Here is a 25,518-nt window from a genome sequence, read left to right as displayed (position 1 = left end):
ACTATATAAATTCAAGATATGGATAGAAATTCTTTTTATTCTTTTTAATTAATTTATTTAAATGTTAAATTCAAACTTTGTGAAGGATATTTTGCCATTATGTCTAAGAAACCTTAAAATTGGAAGAAATTATTCAACTTCCTGGAATTCAACTCAATATGAGAAAATAACTATGGACACTGATAGATCTAGAGATACATGAACCATCTTGGCATTATTCATAAATGTTCTTGCTCCAACTTCCAACATTACCTTCTATAATAAAGATATGAAAAGTTTGTTTCTCCTCTGAATAAAGCCAGGAAGCTAATACAGATGGCCACCCAATTACTAAGTAAAGTCAGGTGATGTAGGTGTGACAAATGGTACTGCGAAGTCCTCTCACTTGAGGACTATGAGGAGGTGAGACTATTTTCTGTCTTTGCAATCATTTAGTGGAATGCCTGTGGTATGCATTGCATCCAGGTATAATGCTTACTGAAAAATATAAATGCTTTCTGTCTCTACTCTCTTTGTGGAGTTTTCTTGGTTAGAGATTTTGTTTTCTAATTGTATTTCCCAACAACACATGCTCACAAACACACATATACACACATTTTCCATTTAGTGTGTTTTAAAATTTGCCTTCTATATCACTTTCTTATTTACTAGAGGCCCAGTGCACGAATTCATGCACCAGTGGGGTCCCTTGGCCTGGCTTGTGGGATTGAGCCAAAATCAGCTCTCCGACATCCCCTGAGGGATCCCGGATTGCAAATGGGTGCAGGCCAGTCAGAGGGACCCCACCGGTGCACCATCAGGGCCAGGGAGGCATGCGGGAGATTGGCTAGCTGGGAAGGGACCCCAAGAGGGCTCCAGGGCGTGCTGGCCCATCTCGCTCAGTCCTGATTGGCTAGACCCCAGCAGCAAGCTAACCTACGGGTAGGAGCATCTGCCCTCTGGTGGTCAGTGCACGTCATAGTGATTGGTTGACTATCTGCCCCCTGCTGGTCAGTGCACATCATAGCAAGTGGTTGAGCGACTTTAGCATATCACTAGCATGTTACGCTTTGATTGGGTAAACGGACGACTGGAATGCCAGACACTTAGCATATTAGGCTTTTATTATATAGGATACCCTTCATGTGGGTGACTCTGTCTTGTTTTCCTCTTTGTTCTGATATACTCTGGAGAAATTCTTCTTGTCACTTTCCCATCTAAAACCTTTATATCACCCCTATCCAAACCATACTTTAGGAGCTGAGCATAACATGATCTTCTATGAGTACATTGCACTGTGGCTAATCATATATGTTTAAGTCACTCATTGGCTCAATATGTAGTCTGCTTCTCTATCAACTGAGGCACTTAGCAAGCCTTTCACTTTCTTCTTTCCCTAACCCCTGTATTTATTTACCAATGCATGACAGAATCATCTGCTACAACCTCTCTTACATATTTACCTTTTAAGGTTGTACACGTATAAAAACTGGTTGTATGTTACTACAAGTGAATTCTTGGCTTACTTCTAATATTTTTAATCATTTGCTTAAATAATCACAGATTTTAGTGATCTTACCTCATTCTCTTGTCATTCAAGAGTCTCTATGTAATTTACTGTTTTGTTTTGTGTGTGTGTTTTAAAATATGTTCTGTATGAAGATTGAGGAGAAAAAACACTTTCCTATACTAGATGGCACTATCAATTTTTTTTTTGTACTGCCTTTTTCCTTTGTTATGAGTTAGCACACACAACAAAAGAACATCAGTCTGTAGCTGGAAGAAGTGTTTTATGGACATCCTTCTTCCCTAGATCTGGTAGCTCCCCTTTTTAATTAAATTGGGATAGTTCCCCAGACAAGAAAACACTCATTGTTACATGGCACCCTTCTAATTCTATGAATATATACAATAATGAGACCATTTCCCTCTACTGGACCACTTTCCATAGTGTCTACTGATGCTTACACAGCACACCGCTCTATGCATAACAGAGAGCTGGGGGTGCAGTTGATGGGGGACAACGTGTGCATTAATTGCAAGCATTCCACAGTAAAATTTCCCTTATGCCCACATTTTCTGTTTATGCCCATGACCTGACAAAGATAAATAACATTTACTTAAGAAACAGCAAAAGTATACATTTAAATAGTCTGCTCTCACTATGTTTAATGGCCTATGATACAAATAATTATGAAGCCTGACAGCAGATAGTTTTCATTCTATAAATCAAATACATAATAGCTGCCGCAGGATTTCAGAGAGAAAATGCTTTGCAGAGAAATCATTTGACAATTTTTGAAAGTTCCCTTCTTTAACTCAGAGATATTTTGCATTGTCAATCTCTTATTCTGGCCTGGTTTCTGTTTTTTAACCACGAAGCAAATTCAAAGGAATTGGTCCTTTGGAGAAAGTCAAAATCAAGTCACCTGTAAAGTGTACTTTCCTTCACATTTGACTTAGGCTATTGGGCTATTGATAGGGAGTCAGAATACCCAAGTATTTGTTCAGAAGTCATACCTGTATATTTCTGGGCATATATTTTTGTATATCTAATATTAAATGCCACTATTTGTGTTGATGAACTTAAAAATTTAAGTCAATTACCCAAGAACAGCGGTTCTCAACCTGTGGGTTGTGCCTCCTTTGGGAGTCGAACGACCCTTTCACAGGGGTCTCCTAAGACCATCAGAAAACACATATATAATTACATATTGTTTTTGTGATTGATCACTATGCTTTAATTATGTCCAATTTGTAACAATGAAAATACATCCTGCATATCAGATATTTACATTATAATTCATAACAGTAGCAAAATTACAGTTATGAAGTAGCAACAAAAATAATTTTATGGTTGGGGGTCACCACAACATGAGGAACTGTATTAAAAGGTCGCGGCAATAGGAAGGTTGAGAACCACTGCCCTAGAAGAATATGAATGCAAATAATCACTGAAAAAGTCAAGTTAGATTTGATTAGTTCATTTTATAAGTAGAGATAAGAGAAACAAATCTGGCCTTAGCAGGGTCAGGCCACTTTTTACACATTATCACTTTTAACTCAGAATTTCTTCAACTTTACATCAAGGGTAGGGTAGAAATATTGGGGTTATGTGCCTCTATTTCTTATTCATTTTTAAAATCTAAGATGTCATGCTAAATATATCTATTCATTTACTCATTCTGATTTAAGTGTTGATTTAATCAGCTAAGGACTTAGTATACAATGGCAAACAACAAAAACAACTTAGGCTTTAGTTAAGGGAGATCTTAGATATCCTGGAACAAACAGATATCTAATTAAAAATTATTAAAATACTTTGAAAGAATAGTGAGAAAATAAAATGCCATCAGAGAGAAGCATGGGGTAATATATTTCGATGTGGGTCAATGACAGTTTATCTTTGAGGCTTTAGAAATGTGCAAATGATGCAGATGAAGTACGTCTGAAAGAATAGACTGGACAGAGCATTTGAGCATCAGAGAACAGAGCAAAGTGATACTTGTCTAGACGAAGTAAAAAGAAGAGCGGGGACCAGGAGATTCTGTTGAAGTAGGCAGAGTTTAGGTAATACCTTATATGCCATATACTGATATAGAATATTTAATACAATTTTACCTCTAAAGTAAGTTACTTACTTATAAACTCATAAATGTAATCTCCTCTTGCTTCCTATATTCATTTAAACACCCTGTGCCAGCCTCAGATTGTCTTTTGGAAGCTCAAGATTCCTGGGCATATTTCCTAAAAGCCTGTATTTCCCAATCAGTAACCCATTTGCCAAGGCCTCTCCTGGCTTCTGCATTCAATCTACCTCAAATTAGACCTGCCCTATTTCATCTCCTTTGAATTCTTGGGAAGAGTTAATTAGCTGAAGTAATATATACAAAAATGAATTCAATTAATGATAACCAATAAACAACTGATAAAACAATATGTTGCTCATCCACTGAATAGTTTCATTGGGTTATGCTTTTAAAGTCACTTACAGAAAGAAATGAGAATTGTGATATTTCAAAAACTGTCAAGAGAAATGAAGGTGATATCGTGACTCAGAAAAGTTTGACCTTATCAAATTGTATCTGCAGTCACCTTCTATCCCTAAATGTAAGTGTGTGACCAGTGACATTTGAGCAAAGCACATTTTAAGCAAAATAAAAAGCTTAAATAACACTTCTCACAGAAACAGGATTCCAATAAATGTTTTAGACCTAGGGAGTAGGATATGCCATTTAGTTTTATTTCTTCTTCAAGGCAAATATATTAAACAATGTACAAAGTAAAGTATTTGAACTGTTTAAAATTGCTTAGGACACAGGCTACAAATTAGAAAAGAAAAATCTTCCTCAATATGCAATGTCCCCAAAAGTTGCCTAGTGTGTGGTTTGTATGAGAAAAGATGATTAGGTTTCAACCCTCATGAGATCCCAAAAGATATTAATGGGAATTCTTAGCAAAATTGATATTTTTAAAAGTAAATAGACATTTACTTTATGATTTATTGAGGTAATACAATCATCAGAGAGGAACTCCTTTGTTGTTCTGAAAACGAATATACAGGGTGTCCTCCCAAACTGTACATACATTATAAAGGCAGTGTTTATTAAAATACATTCAATTTAAAAATGTAAAAGAATCTATAGCTATCAGTTGTTAAAGTGTGCATACATTTTGGGGGACATCCTATATTTATTTCTCTAGCAATGTTTTCCTTCCATTCTGAACATGAATCTCATTTCTCTTATCTTTTCAAATATTTTTCTCAGTCATTTATCCCTCTGTTGTATTATTAATTTCTCCTATATGGCCACCTCTGTCCTCCATATCTCTTTTCAACAAATTCCTCCATTTCTCCTGTCTCATTGATGCTGCAATCCAGTCTGAATTAAGCCTTCACCATGCCACTAAAACTGCTCTACTTATGATAAAAACTCTTAACAAAGTGGGTAGAGAGGGTACGTACTTCAGTGTAATAAAGCCATCTATGACAAGCTCACAGCTAACATATTCAGTTAAAAGCTAAAGCTTTTTTGCTAAGATATGGCATAAGACATAGATGCCCACTCTCTCTACTTCTTAAACATAGTATTGGAACTCCTAGCCTGGGCACTTAGGCAAGGAAAAACATAAAGGCATTCAAATTAAAAAGGAAGAAGTAAAACTGTCAATATTGCCCTGACCGGTTTGGCACAGTGGATGGAGCGTCGGCCTGCGGACTCAGGGGTCCCGGGTTTGATTCCGGTCAAGGGCATGTACCTTGGTTGCGGGCACATCCTCAGTGGGGAGTGTGCAGGAGGCAGCTGATCGATGTTTCTCTCTCACTGATGTTTCTGGCTCTCTGTCCCTCTCCCTTCCTCTCTGTAAAAAAATCAGTGAAATATATTAAAAAAATAACTGTCAATATTTGCAGGTGACATATGATGTAGAACACTCTAAAGACTTCACATACACAAAAAAAACTGGAGTAATAAATTCAGTATAGTTGCAGGATACAATTCAATATAAAAAAAACTGTTGTATTTCTATACATTAATAACAAATTATGAGAAAGAGAAATTAAGTCAATACTATTTATAATTGCATAAAAAAGCTTAAGATACCTAGAAATAGATTTAACCATGGAAGTGAAAGACATACACTGAAAACTATCAGATACTGATTAAGGAAACTGAAGACACAAATAAATGGAAATATACTCTATGCCCATGTATAAGTTAATATAGTAAAAATGTCCACAGCACCCAAAGCAATCTACAGATTCAAAACAATCACTATCAAAATTCCAATGACATGTTTCACAGAACTAGAATAAAGAGAATACATTCATAAGACAGACAACACTTTGCCTTATATTCTTTACCAGTTTCATGCATTTACTAGTAAAAAAAAAAAAAAACAACCAACTAACTTCTGGCCCTTTTTAGGTGCCATTTTATTTTTCCTTTCATTTAAAAATAATTGTCTTATTAATTTGTGCTTTTGCTTGAAGAGCTGTATTGTTCGATAATTCTATGAATACATAACTTCACATTCAGACTGCATACCTGATATTAGACTATCACACTGGCTTTATGTTCAAAATACATCCACTGACACCATCCTGCTCTGAGCAGAGGCCAACCTTTCCTGAATTATAATAGGAACGCCTAACAAATCATCCTGATCTGACCTTTCCTTGGCAGCCAGAATAATTATTTTCAAACAAAAGGCCAATCAAGTCACTTCCCTGTTTAAAATTCTCCAATACTTCTCTTTTCAATCAGAGTCAATGTCAGAGACCCTCTGGTGACATCCATAGCTGCACAGTTACATCTTTGAGGTCCCTTGAATATGACAGACAAGCTCTGACCTTATGTCCCTGAATGGATTGGCTGGTCCTTCTGCCTAGAACACTCTTCTCCTAGTGAACCAACTCCCTCCTCTCCTTCATCCTGGGGCCTGGCCATTAGAGGAACCCCGGTAGGGAAAGGGCAGATGGCTGAAAAAGCCTTACCCCTGAGACCCAGGCAATTAAGATTCTGGCTGTGCTCCCTACCCTAGTGACCTCCTCCCAGCAGGCTTGTAAGCACTAAGTACAAAGCTAGACCACTGGTGAGGGGACGAGTGTAGAGAGCATTGCCTTCCTATATGCAGGTGCATCAGGACGGCCTGAAGCCAAGGCTGGAAAAGGGACACTGAGCAAGCCTCTCTGACACACCAACCCCCATCATACACACAAGTAAACTCTATTGGGAACATCTCAAGGAAAGAGACTTCTTTTTTCTTGCCCCTACTGCTAAAGGTCTTCACCTGTGCCTTGGGGAGGACAAGGTGCCTTAAGAGTCTATAGGGGGCCTCAGCATGTCCCCCACAGGCTGGTCCCCTCTCCCAGGCCTGTGTACCCTGGGAAGCTTCCTTCTGTGTCTGCCTCCGATCTTTATCCTGAATCCCCAGTAAGGACTATAGTCTATAACTAGGTGTACACTCCCCTTTTATTATTTTCATCGAGGGGTTTATACTCTTCTGTTAGATCACATTGTCTTTAGTAATCTGTCAAAAGTTTTAGCTGAGTTTTCCCCCATGTTCTACAGCCATGCCCTTCCTATTTGCCCTACACAGGTTAGCCAGTGCTCAAGTCCTGCTTCTCTTTGAAGCTACTTACTTATCTTTCTTTCAATTGCAGATCAGTTGTTTGCTCTGCACCACCCCTCCCAAGGGTTCAACAGAAATAATGATGTGGCAGAGAGCTGTCTTTTTCTTGCGGTCAGGGTGAGGGCAAAGCTCTTTCCAGCTCACTATAACCAGGGTGAACAGAATTCCCCTGGGTATAATCCACAGTATAATTCTTGAATCCTCACCATAAGACAAAGTACCACATTCCTTTAGTGTTAAGTGGGTTTGACTTTTTTATGCAAATGAATGAAAAAATATAACATGTATTCAGTTTGATAAGTCACTCCCTCAATATTAGTAACTGTCTTTTTGAGAGTGAGAGAGTTCTGTCAGAAGTTCCTAGTGAGTCCCTAAAGGAAATTTTGAGTTTAGCCACTGTGGATCAACCATTTCTTATTTTTTATTCTATTCTATTGATTTTTCTCTTTTCCAGCACAGAGGCATTTTTTATTCCCCAGGTTTACACTCTAAGCAGACTTGAGTTCTCTTGAAGTCTGACCTTGAGGCACCCAAGGGTCTATAAACTCCCTTTAAAATAAACAAACAAACAACAAACACACACCAGAAAAGATGACCTGGCATATTGCAGTAGGATACAGTTGTGCATGTGGAATATAAAATGCAGTATAGTTGTAATGGTTTATATTCTGGAAAACTAGGTCCCTGCACTCTTGGAATCTTGTTCACCATCTTTTCACATTTATTGCATTTAAGATTCAAACAGGCTCATGTTACAAGGGAGAGCTATTCTGTACTTCTTGATATCAAACTTTATGCTCCTGCTTTGTAAGAGAACATAAACTGTTAAAATGCCTTTGCTTCCATGGTTTCTAATAGGCTCCTCTTTCTTTTCTGTCTACAGTGTTCACAGTAAGAAAATAAAAGGTGAAATCTGTCAGATTTTCAAGGATGAATAGGGCAAAGTAGGGATACAGCAGCCTAACATAGTCATGTATTTTTCTACTTCAACTATTTTTCTAAAAGTAATGTACCCTATTCACACATTTCACATGAATGGTGCAAAAAAGATAGTTTTATTTACAAAATAAGAATAAAGGGGAAAAAAAGTCCTCAATAGGAGGGTTTTGCATATGTCATGAGAAAAACCATTTAACTGAATGTATGCTTTGGTGAAAATCTGAGGGAAGTTGTAAGCTTCTGAAGGTTGTCTTTGGCTGTGATGCCTTGAGATGATAATCGTTGTTGTTGTTAATCCTCACCCAAGAATCTTTTTCCATTGCTTTTAGATAGAGTGAAAGGGAGAGGGAGAGGGAGAGGGAGAGGGAGAGGGAGAGGGAGAGAGAGGGAGAGAGAGAGAGAGAGAGAGAGAGAGAGAGAGAGAGAGAGAGAGAGAGAGAGAGAGAGAGAAGAGAGGAACATGGACGCGGGAGAAACACATTGATTGGTTGCCTCCCACACTACTCTGACTGTGGCTGTGGAACGAAACTGCAACCCAGATATGTGTCCTTGACTGGATTTTGAACCCAAGACCTTTTGATGCTTGGGACGACACTCTAACCACTGACCTACATCGGCCAGGGCTCAAGATTATTCATGCATGACAGCCCAAGGCAATGAGGCTGTCTGAGAATTTCAACCTGGCAGCATATTCAAAGGACAGTGAATCGCTGTAAGCTTGCTTGGAGTGGACTGCCATTGCAGAGGTGCTATAGAGAGAGGGCAGCTGCTCTGCTGCCAGGATGTCAGATGGGAGGCAGTGGTCCGCCCCGGGGGCAGCACTGTGATCAAACCTCCTCCCTTGGGAGGAAACAAAGCTTAGGTCCAGGTCGACCTCATTATTTTTACGAGTTCACCCTTTTGTACAGTCTCACTGCTGAAGCCTACCGGCCAGGTTTGGTTTTCTCTGTTTATTTCCTCATTTTCAACATTTGGGATTACTGACCCTGAGACATCCCCACCTACCTAAATGATACTGTCATGGTTCAGTACCACAGTTTGAAGAAACCAAAATAGAGCCTAATGTCAAATTATACTAGGACCTGAAACAAATTAATTTTGCTTCAAGGAGAATAAGTGTATGTAATATACATATATATACACATTATGTACATATATATTAAGATATATGTAGTGTAAAGCATACATACTGTATATAGAATAGATAAATATACAGCATTATAAAATATAGAGTATAAATATATTATGTTTTACTATATATACAATATATAATTTATCATGTAAACTTGTTATTCTATATATATTATACAATTCTATCTATCAGTTTATCTAAGATGTTCTGTCAAACTAATTTTGCAAACCATTGAGCCAAATATCTTTCTTTATACATGGTATTTTCTCTATGTGGTACTCTTAGAGATAATTTTCATTGCCTTTCCAATTGGGTTTATTCAAACAATTTGCTAGGCTGATATGTGTTAACTGGCATATGAAATAAAAGATGATCTAACAAAAATAATGCTGACTTCCAGAAGAATGACAACAATTTGCCACACACTAGACAATATATAACCTTATGTTATATCTCAATTACCAGAATCATAACTGATGTATATGAAGAATATGCCATGCAATTTTAGAGAGAAACATATCAAGATTTTGACAAGAAAACATCAAGCTCTCTTAAAAGCAAAATGTAAGCCCTGTGGGTTTTTTTATAGTTTTAAGTTCACCAATCACTGTTAGGTTCCAGTTGTACAATGATTAATGTTTTTTCCTTGCTCTCAAAGAGCACATATTCTGATGGGAAAAAACTGACATTAAAACATAATTACAATTCTATTTCAAAAGCAATACAGACAAGGGTCAGAGAGAATACGTTTACTAACTCAGAAAGTCAAGAAAAAGTTTACAGAAGGGATATATTTGTGCTAAGAGGGTGAAATGGGATTTAGAAGTCACCAGTCAGAAGAAGCAGAAAAGATAATTACAAATAGATGCATGAGGTGTGAAAGAGCAAGGCTTGAATGTTCAAAAACCTGGTAGTTCACTGGACTGCAGCAGAGAGCAGATGAAGTTGGAGGAACATGTGAAAACCTCCAGTCGTGATAAATCACAGTGGTGATGTTAGGCATCCTTGTCACTAATTCTAAACTTTATGTATGTAAACTTTGTTTTGTATTGTCCGATGTGGCTTTCACTAGAGACCCTATACAAAGTAAGGAAATAACTTTTCAATCTTAAATTGCTAAACATTTTTGTCTTTAGAAATGTTACTAAATTCTCTGTCACCATCTATCAAGATGGTTATATATGACCATATAAATTTTCTCCACCTTACTCTTTTATTTTGAACTATATTTATAAATATGTAAAGATTATTGAGATCATCCTTATATTCCTGAGATAAATATATATTGATTTATAATTTAAAATATGTATAGTTACATGTGCAAATATTTTTGGGACTTTTCATCAATGTTCAGAAAGTCAAGTTTATTTAAACTTTTTCCTTTTCCACCTATTTTATCTGATTCTGGAAAAAAGGAAGAAGACAATTTGGAAGCAGATACACCAAACCCAGCAGCTCTAGCAGGTACCATGTGGATCAGAGAAGTTCTCAGATAAGACCTCTCTAAATTCCTGAATCACAAAATCATATGCAGAATAAAATGGTTGGTTAAAGCCATTAAGTCTTGGGGTGATTTGTTATATAATAATATAGAGCTAAGCACCAATTCACTTCTACAAAGCTTTATGTTCTTAACAAGTAAATGGACTTACCTCAGGTTTGTGTGGTCCTGTAGCACCAATCCGTAGTCCATCCTGAAATGCTGGCATCATATAAATCATGGGGCTAGGATTTTTTACTAGCTTTGACATTTTTTTCTATATTGTTGGTATTTTATGTTTTAACTCTATTCTGAGTTATTATTGAAATATAAACTCACTGTTTTCAAGTTAACATACAGAAAATAGTGCATTGAAAAAATATAGTAATAAAGTACTTACAATTGCTTGCTTCTTTAATTTTCATCCACAAAAAAGGAATTTCCTCTGTGTTTGTTGTGGGGCCACAGGCATTTCTGTCTTCATTTTTGATGAGTGAAATGAGAGTCCTAAGGAAGCCAAAAGAAGTGAATAGATGCCTTTATTTAACGAAATGCGGATTACTACCAAACTATCTACCTTATCCCTCCTCCCCCACAATTTGTTTTCAGTTATGATTTTTCTTAGAAATGATTCAACTCTAGATCTGCTTCTTTGGTCAGAGTCAGCTTTACATACCCCACAATTTTTGAATTGACGTCTGAATAATGTATAAATTAGATTTGACATAATGTATGTACATATTATTATTTTACTGGGTTTTTCATCTTTGAAAAGAAGTGATTGAGAATTATGTATATGTGGCATTTCCATTTCAGAGATAATGTCATATTTATGGGAGGACCAGATTTTAAGCATATTTAACAAATGCAACCTTCCTATTCCTCTCTCCACTAGGTAAATAGATCACAGTATAAAAGATCAACCTCCAAGTTAAAATTTACACAAATCCAGGGTGGGCAAAAGTAGGTTTACAGTTGTGAGTATATGAAACAAAGTTTATTCTTGTATTATTTTCCATATGAAAAACGGTAAACCTACTTTTTCCCCACCCTATATTAAGTGAATACAATATTTGAGAGAAAAATTTCATAGTTTGTGGAATGGTTTTATTTTTGGATAATGTCATTTCATTTCTTTAATCTATTTGTTTCCAGATAAGTTATTTTGTATATTGTGGCTGTGGTGGGTACATATTTTCTGCCCCAAATCTACCCACTTTGAATAAATATATTTCAAAGTGAACACAAGCCCCTCTTTGAAGGTACAATAAAAAATTCCGGAGCAGTTGAAAACCATGGCTCCCAAGTTGTCCAGGTCACAGATGTCATCATTGGCTCCTCCCTAATTTCATTCCAATGTGAGAGATTCTTATTAAGTACAATATATCCTTTCAATATACTAGAAAAGAAAAAGGCTAAGACCAACAGGTTTATGTAGTTTGAATACTTATTAATAGATATTTCATAGTATGTATTAAATGATCCATAAACAAACACAATTCATTAGCTCCCAAAAGCGAAACACAAGAAAGCAAGGGTGGGGCTTCCTCAGGGACTAGGAAGCTGTCGGGACTCTTTCTGCCTCTCATCCCGGTTCCCATCAGCATGGAGTTTTTAGTTTCTCTTACTGTAGATGTATTTTTTCCCCTGGCAGAGAACAACTTCACTGGGAACTCTGCATTTGCATTTTTAGAGTGTCAACATCACTGGGAGAAAGGAATCTACATACTCCTCATAAGGCCAGCTGGAAACAACAGAGGAATGATGCTGAGTGATCCAATTTGACCCTGAATCAGGGTGAGAAAGCATTGAAATTGATGGAGTATTGTCGAGGTCAATGGAGCTCATAAGGGTTTGTGATCCTGGCTGGAATGCAAAAGCCAACTCCCTGAAAAAGGCCCAGGATTGTTATAGACCAGTGATGGCGAACCTATGACACGCGTGAACTCATTTTTTTGGTTGATTTTTCTTTGTTAAATGGCATTTAAATATATAAAATAAATATCAAAAATATAAATCTTTGTTTTACTATGGTTGAAAATATCAAAAAATTTCTATATGTGACATGGCACTAGAGTTAAGTTAGGGTTTTTCAAAATGATGGCACGCCGAGCTCAAAAGGTTTGCCATCACTGTTATAGACTAAGCAGAGCATCCCCCCACATTCACTTGTTGAAGTTCTAACACAGAGCACCTCAGAATGTGACTGTGTGGAGATAGAGTCTTTAAAGAGTGAAGTTAAAATGAGGTCACTAGGGTGGCCCCTAACCCAATACGACAGGAGTCTTCCTAAGATGAGGAAACCAGGACCCAGATGTGCCAAAGAGAAGACCATGTGAAGACACAGGGAGACCACCAGGAGAGAGGCTTCAGAAGGAACCAATGTCTCAACACTTTGGTTTTGGACTTCTAGCCTCCAAAACGGAGGAAATAAATTTCTGTTGTTAAACCACCCAATCTGTGGGGCTCTGTTAGAACAGTCCTACCAAACTCATACAGTCATTCAAAGAACAGAATCTGCTTCTACTACCAACTGACCCACCTTCTTTAATAGAAGAAACATGAGTGGTTATTTCAATGGGCATCATGAGACTATTCAACTAATATGTGTCTGGATGAAGGTACAGATGATTATAAGTGTTTCTTTGATCTTGTATCTAACTCTAAGAAATTATAGCAATGGATCCACTAAACATTGCAGGATCTCTTCATTCTCTACTGTTTGCACATTTACATGTATACATATTTTCTGTTCATTTTTACTCATAAAATATTTATTATGTTTAATAAAACATTTTGGTAATTAATAATTTAGCACAAAAATGACACGTTCCTGTCATCATACCTCAGAGGATGTTTAGTGATCAGTCAAAATCTAAGAAATTTTCCCAGTAGTTTTTCCTCACACCATTTCACCCTTTTCTTCTACTCTTCTCATGCATAGTCAATGTCCATGTCTCTTCATTCTAATAAAAAACAAAAAGAAATATATGTACATATATAAATTATATGAATTGAATACAAATATAGAATATGTTTTAAGGGTAAATATCTTCTTTACTTAGCCAAGACTAGTAAAAAAACGCTTTAAATTGCATAAAAAAAACAAAAACAAAAACACACTGTATATTTTTCTTAGTGTTTCAAGAAAGATATATCACTGAATAAAAATTTATCTTACAGGCATATAAATGTAAATGTTTTTTTCTTTCACTGTTGTAATAAATGTATTTGGATTATTAAAACTTCTGCAAGAAATGTTTACAATATAATTTTATCCCTGATGAGCTGAAAATGATGATCTTTATGTGAGAAAAATGCTAAACTCTTTTTATAAGTAGGGAAAATAAGGTTTTCCGCCTGTTGACTTTGTATATCCAAAATCCTATATAGATATTGAAACTGTGAAAAAGAAAACAACAATTTTCAAATGGCATCAAGAGCAAAAAAATGCTCCTTTCAAAACATATTTAAGAATTACACCTTAAAAAAATATCCCATTTATCATTGCAACAACAACAAAAAATAAGATACTCAGGAATACACTTAACCAAAAAAGAAAAATACCTATACTTGGAAAACCAAAGGACATTGAAAAAAGAGATAGAAGAAGATATAAACAAGTGGAAGAACATACCGTGTTCATGAATTGATAGAATCAACATCATTAAACTGTCCATACTACTCAAGTCAATCTACAATTCAATGCAATCCCTATTAAAATACCAGTGACATATTTTACAGAGCTAGAACAAATACTCCAAAAATTCATATGCAGTCAAAAAAGACCCTGATTAGCTGCAGCAATTTTGAGAAAGAAAAACAAAGTTGGAGAAATCACAATACCAGATTTCAATTTATACTACAAAGCCACCATAATCAAAACAGCCTGGTACTGGCACAAGAACAGGCATATAAATCAATGGAAAAGAATATAGAACCCAGAAATCAACCCAAGTCATTATGATCAATTAATATTTGACAAAGGAGGCAAGAGCATATACAGTGGAGTCAAGAGTGTCTCTTCAATAAATGGTGTTGGGAAAATTGAACATATACATGCAAAAAAATGAAACTAGACCACCAACCTACACTATAAACAAGAATAAACTAAAAATGGATAAAAGACTTAAGTCGTGAAACCATAAAAATCCCAGAAGAAACCATAGGCAGCAAAATCTCAGACATCTCTCAGATATAACTCCTAAGGCAAAGGAAACTAAGGAGAAAATAAACAAATGGGACTACATTACAATAAAAAGCTTCTGCACAGCAAAAGAAACCATCAACAAAATGAAAAGAGAGCCCACTGTATGGGAGAACTATTTGGTAATGATACATCTGATAAAGGGTTAATATCCAAAATATATAAAAAACTCATACAATTTAACAAAAGGAAGACAAACAATACAATTAAAAAATGGGCAAAGGACCTGAATAGACACTTCTCCAAAGAGGACATACAGGTGGCCAAGAAACAGATGAAAAAATGCTCAAAGTCACTAATCATCCAAGAGATGAAAATCAAAATGACAATGAGTTACCATCTCGCACTTGTCAGAATGGCTACCATCAACAAATCAACAAATGACAAGTGCTGGCGAGGATGTGGACAAAAAGAATCCTAGTACTCTGCTGGTGGGAAGGCAGACTGGTGCAGCCATTATGGAAAACAGTATGAGTTTCCTCAAAAAAGTAAATATGGAACTGCCATTTGAGCCAGATCCCACTTCTAGGAATACATCCTAAAAAATCTGAAGCACCAATCAGAAAGAATGTATGCACCCCTATGTTCATAGCAGCACAATTTACAATAGCTAAGATGTGGAAACAGCCCAAATGCCCATCAGTAGATGAGTGGATAAAAAAACTGTGGTACATTTATACCATGGGGTACTATGCACCAGTCAAAAAGAAGAATCTCTTACCCTTTGAGACAGCATGGAGGGACCTGGAGAGTATCATGTAAGTGAAATAAGTCAGAGAAAGCCCAGTATCACATGATCACACTTATATGTGGAATCTAAGTAACAAAATAAACTGATGAATGGAGTGGATCCAGAGACATGGAAGCATGGAGCAGAATGCAGAATCTCAGAGGGAAGGCAGGGGAGGGTGGGTGGATGGGAAGTAATCAACCAAAGCCTTGTATGCATATATGCGTAACCCATGGACATAGACAATAGAGCGCTGATAGCCTGGGGTGATGGAGGGGGGAGGGCATGGGGGGACTGAAGTGGTCAATGAGGGAAAAAGGGGACATATGTAATACTTTCAACAACAATAAAGGATTATTTAAAAAAAAGAATTTCAACCCTGGCCAGGTAGCTCAGTTAGTTAGAGCATTGTTCGGATATGTCAGGGTTATGGGTTCAATCCCTGATCAGGTCACATGCAAAAGTAATCAATGAATGCATGAACAAAGTGGAACAACAAATTAATCTCTCTTTCTTTCTCTCTCTAGAAAAAAAAAAGAATATCAATTAAAATAATTTCTATTCAACACATTCCTATTCGTAAACAAGTTATTTATGTTGAGTCTATTTAACTTTGCTCTGTTACAACAATTTTAGGACAGGTGAGTATAATACAGTTTTTTTGTTTCTTTGAAAAATAAGGATTCCTTTTTTTTTCTTAAAAGTCTTCATATATGTCAATCCATTTGTATATACTTGTTGCTATTTTTAAATCCTAATGAACTCACAGAAACAATTATCAGAATTTAAAATCAGGTTTTTCTGCTCTAAGGAACACATAAACATGGATATGTGTATACATATTTGGCAGGCATATAGAGTCCAATTCATAAACGATCAATCAAATCACATATTTTTAATGATTATTTTCCTTTTAAAAGAATCAATATAAATTTAGAGAATATAAGATGACCTGCCCAATATGTATTTTATATTCATACTGATATCATCTTAAATAATAAAGATACTTTCATTGTTTCTAGATGGGATGATAGGAGAAAACACTTATTGTTATTCTCATTATACTAAGTATCAGGGGAAATAAGTGGTAGCATTTTATTGACTAACATCCCCCACCCTCACTTTTGTTTTTAAATTAGGCTGACATGGCACAGAGCCAGGCTGAGGGATTTTGTTTTGAAAGGCAGTAAGCACCCAAAGGGAAATTATTGATCAGAACTTGGAGACAGAGTAGAAAAGAAGCTTTGTGTTATCCTTTTTAAAGGCCATTGGATATTAATCTACATCAGTCTGCCTCTAGACGTGGAAGGCAGGACAAATTAAATCAGAATTTTAAGCTCCAATTTGATCTGTTTGTATAGATAAAACCTCAAAGGTTTATCATGCCTAATATACCACCTTAAGCAATTTGTTTCCTTATCATCTTTCCTTTGACATTTTATTACGGGACAGACCAAGAAACAACAAAGGTTTCCCTTGGAGAGTTTAATCCACATGGGGTATCTTTTAGAAAGCGTTCCTGATAGGAATAGCAATCACAATATGAAATCATTCACTTTTAATAACATCTTCAAATATCACATGATTTACTTGCACACAAATTAAAGTTGTGGAAGGAATATGTCAAAATGGCTTCAATATTGACAGAGCGGAATTCCTGCCCAAGGCCTGGAGAGCAGTCTAGTGACCTGAGACTTGCTCTCAGCTTTGTTTTCAGCACATGGACCGGCATCTGCATGCCCCTGGGAAACTGTACAAAGTACAGTAGTTTATGTGCACTTTCCCACAAGGGACTAATTAAGTAATAGGAACTAACTGAAGGAAATTCCCCAGGGACAGTTTAGGAAGATTAAACACAGTGAGGCGCAACTACCTTACTGCCCATTTCTTCTATTAAATAGCTTCATGACAGCAGAAAATGCAATCCTTTTATTTCATTATGTGGTTATGGCAAATGTTTCAAATGTTTTCTATTACCAGCCAACGTTCTCTGCATTTCAAACACATTTTTAACTAAAAAATGTGAATTTTGAACCACTTTTATTTCATATCACCGATTCCTCTATCCTTTATCTCATCCTGCGCCGACATTTGACAAAATTCAACATGTTTAATTGTAGAAATGCTTTAAAAATTAGGGATAAGAGAAACATACCTCAACATAATAAAGACCATATATGACCAGCCCACAGCTAACTTTGTACTCAGATATGAATGGTTGAAAGTTTTTTCTTTATGATCAGGGAAAGATAACGGTGCCCATTTCACTACTCCTATTCAACATAGGAATGGAATTTCTAACCAGATTAATCAGTCAGGAAAAATAAATGAAAAGCATTCAAATTGGAAAGAAGGAAATAAAATTATCTTTATTTGCAGAATCCCAAAGATTATACCAATAGCAGTCAGAACCAATAAAAAAAATTCAGTAAACTTGCAAGATATACTATCAATATACAGAAATCAGTTGTGTTCCTGTACACTAACAACAAAAATCTAAAAAAAGAAATATTTCTATTTTTATAACATCCTAAATAATAAAATAATTAAGACTAAATTAAACCAAAGAGATGAAAGTTCTGTACAATGAAAACTAAAATAATTTGATTAAAGAAATTAAGAATACACAAATGTAAAGATAACCTGTGTTCAAAAATTGGAAATAGTACTGTTATTTAAACTAACCATACAACTCAAAAAAGCTTCTATGCAGCAAAATAAATAATCAACAAAGCATAAAGGCAATCTATGAAATGGTTGAAAATATTTTTAAACCATATATCTGATTTAAGGGTTTAATCTTCAAAATGTATAAAGAACTTGTACAACTCAATACAAACAAAACAAAACTAAAGTAAAAAAAAAAAAACCCAAAACCCAATTTAAAAATGGGCTAAGGATTTGACTAGACAGTTCTCCAAAGAAGACATATGAATATCCAACATGTATGCAGACAATGATTAATATTACTAATTATCAGGAAAACACAAATTTACACCACAATGACAAATCCCCTTATACCTTTTAGGATGATTTTTTTTTTAAGACAGTCAATAGCAATGGCTAAGTTATGGAGAAATTGCAATCCTTTCACACTGTTGGTGGGTATGCATAGTGGCGTCACCACTATGGAAAACAGTTTGGAGTTTCCTTTAAAAATTAAAAATAGAACTACCATATGCTCCAGCAATTCCACTTCTGGCTCTTTACTCAAAAGACTTGAAACTCTTATCTCCAGAAGATATTATAATCCCCATGTTCATTGCAACACTATTCAAAATAGTGAAGATGTGGAAACAAATGTCAAATATGGATGAATGGATAAAGGAAATGTGGTGCATACATACAACAGAATAAAATTCAAACTTTAAAAACTGTTTTTAACGTTGGTTATTTGAAGAGAATGGTAAAATAACAAACCCTTTACAAACCAAATTTTCAAAAAAATATGAGAAAGTAAAAATCAAATAGACCCATCCGTGTCTCTCAGTGGTTAGGCTAGAGGGTTAGAGAGTGGGTCTATGCACTGAAGGGTCACGGTTTGATTCCTGGTCAAGGGCGCATAGGTAAGCATTCTCTCTTCATTTATTGTATGTAATTCTCTCTTTAAGGTTAACATTTGAAAATAGTTGAGTATAATATTTCAAAATTCTCTAAGACTATAAGTAAAATTTGCAATCTTAGTAAATGTTTCCAGCAATAAATTCCAGCAGTTTTTAATTGGTTTTCAACAACTTAAGAAATATACACAAGTTTAAAAGTTTACCAAATTTTAGGAAAGCAAATCACTTTGGTAATGATAACATGTGCCAACAATATACTTCATATTTTCACTCTTCAAATATAATTGAAAGAGGAGAATATTACACTTTTAAAAACTCATACATTTATGAACTGTTTATTTTACCAAACTGCCAAGATGTATAAGTAAATACTCTCCTAAGACCTTTACAAATAATAAAACCATATTTGTTTTTAGGGGTCAAATATCTGCAACGATAAGTAAGGACTGGTTTTGTCTTTAGTCACATTTAAGAAGAAGAAAAGGAACAGTACAGTTTCCTTTGAATGTTATTTTTTATTCAAAGGTTACCTCTCATTTGTTATAACTGAAAGAGTATTATGAATAATGATATCCCTAAGCTCCAATTATGTTCTGCAAATTAGAATTAGGTCAGATGTTATGCCAGATACAAAACAGTCTAATAAATGAGCCTAGAAATCTTAAAAATGAATACAAATTTCATTAAATGTAAAATCATCTGTTTCAAAAAGGAAAGGTTATCCTTTGGGTCTAAATATGCCCCAGAGAGAAGTCCACAAGAGGAAGAACTTTTAATTTAATTGCCAGTGAGTGCAATATACTAGAAAATAGAAATGAATAACGTTGCAAAGCACACTTTAATTTGAAGTTCTTTGAAGTTACTTATTAATAAATTGCTTTGATTTTGTTCACTTTTCTCCTTTGACAGTAAATTGCTTGAGCAGATGAGCTTTGAGATGATGAGAGGTCAATTTATTTATTTATTTATTTATTTATTAATTATTTTTATGATTGATTTCAGAGAGAGATAGGAAGGGAGGGATGTTGGCAGGAGGCAAAAGCATGCCAGATCCCTTGATGCCTAGACTCACTGGGGCATATTATCACGTCTGCCACAATCAATATATGAAAGAAAATCATGAGGTCAGCTCAGATTCAGGGATAGAGCAATATACTCAAACTCTTAATAAGTGCATCTATAAATTCATTGGAAAGGAACATACTAGTAAATACAATGGGAGGAATAATCAGGGTCATTGTGCAAACAGCATACCACAAATAATTTATAAACTGTAACAACACAGACCAAAACCAAAAATTTCAAAAAATATAGAACATTAAAAAATAAAAAATAACCACTGAACTGTCCTTGTTATTGCAATCTAACTCTATACTTAAGCACAACTTTAAAAATTTCTATAAACAGAAATATATTTGTCCATTCTGGTTCTGGGTAAAATGGAGTAAGCATGCTCCATCTAGTTTCTGCCACCGAATTCAACTATAAAACCTGGACAGAATGTATGAGAACAGCAATTTGAGGACGAAGAAAGGAAATGGTAGCAGGCAGATGGAGGAAGAACATACTGTTTTGGAACAAGAAAGGGAATTCTTTCCTCAGGAGAGTATAGAAATACATTATTTTTTTATTTTCTCTCTTCTCTTGCCCAGTCCACCAGCCACTCCCCATGGTGGCAGTGGATTCTAAGGGAAATTACACTGAGAAATGGAAAATTCCCTCTTCATTTAGTGGAAATGCAGTTCTAAAAATATGGGGCCATTCCCACTGTTTTATTTTTCTTGCTTTTCATTCTCCATTCCATGTCAGACCTGGATGTCATCATGCAAGTGTACTGCAGAGTGAATTTGTTAGTGCTGCAAGTGTTTGACTGAATGACAGACAAGGTCCATCTCATGGAACAGGAGAGCACTGGGGAGCACTGGAATGAAGGAAGCTCAGGAAAGAGATGCTCTAATTTGTTTATAAACTCCTAGACTCACCTCCTACCTAACCGTACATAGATTTGTTCTTAATTAGCCTATCAAAAACTTCAAGAACTGAACCACTGAATAGACAGTCATCAGGTTCCAGAATGATAACTTGAGTGACACACATCTCGGATCAATTTGAAAGCACGCAAAGGTTTGGAAAAATAAACTAAAAATGAAACTAGAATGTTAGAATTTAGTTTCTGACCTTAACTATCTTGACTGCCTACTAATACAAAAATATTAACATTATCCACAGGACTTCAGACCCAGTTGTACGATTGAAATACTAAAAATAATCAGGTTACAATTTACGATTATTTGACATATAAAAAAATTCAACATACCAAAATGACATAGATAAGCTTTTATCTCTGATAAGACTTTAAAGTGACTATTATAAAAATGCTCAAATAAGTGATTCTGAACATTCTTATAAAAATAGAAAAATACAAAGGGCTAGTAATTAAATAGAAGATTAAGAAATAAACAAGTGGAAATATTATAATTGAAAATTTCACTGAGTAAAAATCTCACTGAATGATTTCAACAGGAGAATGAAAATGAAAGAAAAAAGAGTCAATGAGCTCTTCAAGACAGATCAATAAAAAATATTCAATCGAAATAACAGAGAAAAGGACTACGGAAAATGAACAGAGCTTCAGGGACTGCTAAAAGTTAATGAGTACTCTACAGTTCATGTTATTCATGTTCCAAAAGGCAAGACGAAAGAATGTGGTGCTGAAAAGTATTTAAAGAATAATACAGAATGGAGCAAAAGTAGGCCTACAGTTGTTCATATGAAAAATAGTACAATTAGTAAATAATATCAAGCATAAACTCTGTTTCACATTTTCACAACTGTTTTTGCCCCACCTTGTATATGAAAGCTTCTTAAGTTTGGTGAAAGACAAGACATTACAAATTCAAGGACCTCAATGAACCCAGAATGGAATAAACCCAATAGCTCTTTGTCCAGATACATCATAATCAAACTGATAAAACTAAATACAAAGAAAAGCAACCAGAGAAAACTGACATACTAACTATAGGAAACAATTCAAATGACTAGATTTCTCATCAAAAGCATGGGGACAGAATGAAGTGGCACATATTTATGCATATACATGTGTATACATATGTATATGTATATGTATATATGTATACAGATATACACACATATACATATTCATACACTATATACATTGTATATATATTTAAGGTGTGCAACATGACTTTATTATATATATTACACAAATTATCTATGATATATTATACATTATATATATTAAATGGTTGCTACAGCCAAGATAATATATCAGCTCCTAAGAGTTATTTTTTATGTGTGTGATGAGTACACCTGAAATCTACTCTCTTGACATATTTCCAGTGCTCAATACAGTATTATTAAATATAATCAGTATGCCTTTATATTGTATCACCAGACTTATTCATCCTACATAACTGCATCATTGCACCCTTTAACCAACACCTATTTCCCCAACCCAGCACCTTGTAACCACCAGTCTATTCTTGGCTTTTATAAGTTAAACTTTATTTTATTTTTAATATTCCACATGTAGTGAAATCATATAGTAGCTGTCTTTGTCTGGCTTATTTCACTCAGCCCAATGGACTTCAGGTTCACCCATGTTGTAAATGAAAATATTTCCTTCTTTCTCACTACTGAACAACATTCCACAATATCTGTATCTCACATCTTTATCCATTCATTCATTGACTTAAGTAATACATCTTTTAAAGCAATAAGTGGAAATATCTGTAAACCCAGAATTCTGCATCCAGTGAAAATGTTTTTTAAGTAATGAAGGTAAAGTGACAACATTCTGTGATGAAAGAAAACTGAAAAACATAGCCAACAGACCTAATCTAAAAGCATTGCTAAAGAAAATTATTAATATAGAAGAAAATATCAGGAGCAATCTTGGAAAATTAAGAATGAGGAAAGTGAGAGAAACTGTAAATAAGCCATGTAAATTAAATAGACTATACTCTAAATTGTTCAAAATATTTTTGACAGTTGAAACCAAAAAAAACAGTGTCTAATGAAGTTTCCAACATAGGTAGATATAGTACCCATGACAACTATACCTAAAAGAAAGAGGGTGAAGACATCTGCTGGTGGTAATATTTCTACATTCTAATTCAAGTAGAAAAAGGCTGATTTTAAATAGACTATGAAGAGTATTTATATATTTTAAAAACCATCGTAACAACTAAAATCTATACAGAGATTTATTAAATCACAATATAAAAATTAAAATAGAATACTAAATCTTTTTTATAAACCAAAAAAGGGTTTAGAGAAATAGAACAAAGATAAGAATGAACAGAAAACAAAATGGTAAACCTAAATCTACACTATAATCATATTTAAGCAAATAATCTAAAAATATCAATGGACAGATTTTATCAAAACAATTTAAAATCAAGTGAAACAGCTGTATGCCATCAATAAGAAATGTATTACAACTATAATGATATAGGTAAGCTAAAAGTGACAAGGTCTACTATAACACTATTTGCATATTCGATTCAGATTTTAAGAAATAAATATTGCAAATAAGTTGACATTTCTCTGCTCAGTCAATTGTCCTCTCTCCACTTCCTGTGCTGAAGTTAATACATCATCTGCAGGGCATGCTTTAAAGAAATTTGAAGCACATATATGCATCTGTAAATAATACTGTAATGTTTTGTTTCATTTTTTACAATCACAGGTTGTGTTACATTTAAATTGTGTAACTTCCTTTCTCTAAGCAATGAGGTACATACTGTTGTCAAGATTGATTTATATTGACAAATATAGACCTGTCTTGCCCATTTTGACTATATTGTATAAACTATGGTAAAATGCTGGGTTTTGTTTATATATTTTTCCTAGTTGTATATTTAGTTGTGGTTGTGCAGTTCAAATTTTACCTGTTATTAATATAAATAAAATAAAAATGCTTGTAAAGGTTTAATTGTACACAAATGCAAGTTTGCCCTTAGAAGGTATAGATCTTGAAATGCTGTTTATGGGGTATATTCATCATTAACATAAAATCTTGCCAAAAGTTTCCCACAGTAATCTATTTAATTCACACACTTATAATTAACTAGAGGCCCAGTGCATGAAATTCATGCACGGGGAGGGGGGGGCAGGGAGGGTGGTCCCTCAGCCCAGCCTGCACCCTCTTGCAATCTAGGAGCCCTTGGGGGCAGTCAGACATCCCTCTTGCAATCCAGGACCGCTGGCTCCTAACCACTCACCTGCCTGCCTGCCTGCCTGATCGCCCCTAAATACTCTACCTGCCTGCTTAATTGCCCCTAACCATTTGCCTGCCAGCCTGATCACCCCTAACTGCTCACCTGCCTGCCTCTTCGCCCCTAATCACTCACCTGCCTGCCTAATTGCCCCTAACTGCTTACCTGCCTGCCTGCCTGATTGCCCCTAACTGCCTCTGCCTCAGTATCCTCCGCCGCGGCTTTATCCAGAAAGATGTTTGGAACGACGTCCGCAAGGTCATTTGGCTGTCTAGTGTAATTAGCATATTACTCTTTTATTATTATAAATGTGTTAGAATTTCTCTTTCCCACAGCCTTGTTAACAGCTAACTAATAGTACCTCACTGTATAATAAGCCAGTCTTTATAGTTCTATTAATATACCAGAGGCCTGGTGCATAAATTCATGCACATTGAAAGGAAATTAATTAGAAGTAATATTTTAGAGTCCTGGGAGGAACAGCAGGAGATTGGCTCCAGGGCGTGTCCAGCCATCTCGCCCAGTCCCCTACCGGTTGGAGGGTCTGCTCCCTTGTGGTCAGTGTGTGTTATAGCGACTGGTCGAGCGGTCAACCGAATGGTTGACCGATTGGTGGGACACTTAGCATATTAGGCTTTTACTTTTCTGCAATCCTTATATTTTTATGTTATGGTATATATGAAATAAGTGACTTATTCCTTTATTGTGTGCACTCACATCTGTTGCTTTAAGATTTGATTGTTCTGAGAGAAACTAAGATGGCAGCATAGATAAACACCGGGAAATAGTCGCCTCACACAACAATTGACAAATATCCCAAAGGACGGAGCAAAGATCGTCCAGAACAACAGGAAGGCCGGCTGAGTGTAATTTCTACAACTAGAAGAAAAGAAAAGCACGCTGAGAGCCAGAGGAGCTGCGGAGGCTGAGTGCAGAGGTACGGCGGCGGCTCGCGCGTGCGGAAAGGGGGTGGCACCTGAGGACGCGGCTGTCTTTTTGAATCACAAGCTCCCGACTGCTCTGAACTCTGGTTCCGGGAAGTCTCTGGGGACCCAGGTCTCATACGGGGAGAGGCTGGTCTGTCAGGCGGCAGCGGGCGAACTTGAGGGCGGAT

The 25,518-nt window shown here is 35.6% G+C and overlaps 1 long non-coding RNA gene across 1 annotated transcript in view; it reads left to right on the top strand.

Moving 5' to 3' along the window:
• The window catches only part of LOC308517774, a 73,882-nt gene extending 61,445 nt beyond the window's left edge, over positions 1 to 12,437 (top strand). The window contains exons 2-3 of the long non-coding RNA XR_013995890.1: positions 10,600 to 10,648; positions 12,358 to 12,437. This is a non-coding gene — a long non-coding RNA (uncharacterized lncRNA). The remainder of the gene's footprint in view (positions 1 to 10,599; positions 10,649 to 12,357) is intronic.
• Positions 12,438 to 25,518: the final 13,081 nt, after the last annotated feature.

This window comes from Myotis nattereri, assembly GCF_964212035.1.
Source record: "Myotis nattereri genome assembly, chromosome: 4".
Taxonomy (NCBI): domain Eukaryota; kingdom Metazoa; phylum Chordata; class Mammalia; order Chiroptera; family Vespertilionidae; genus Myotis; species Myotis nattereri.
This window is presented reverse-complemented; position numbering and strand designations above follow the sequence as displayed.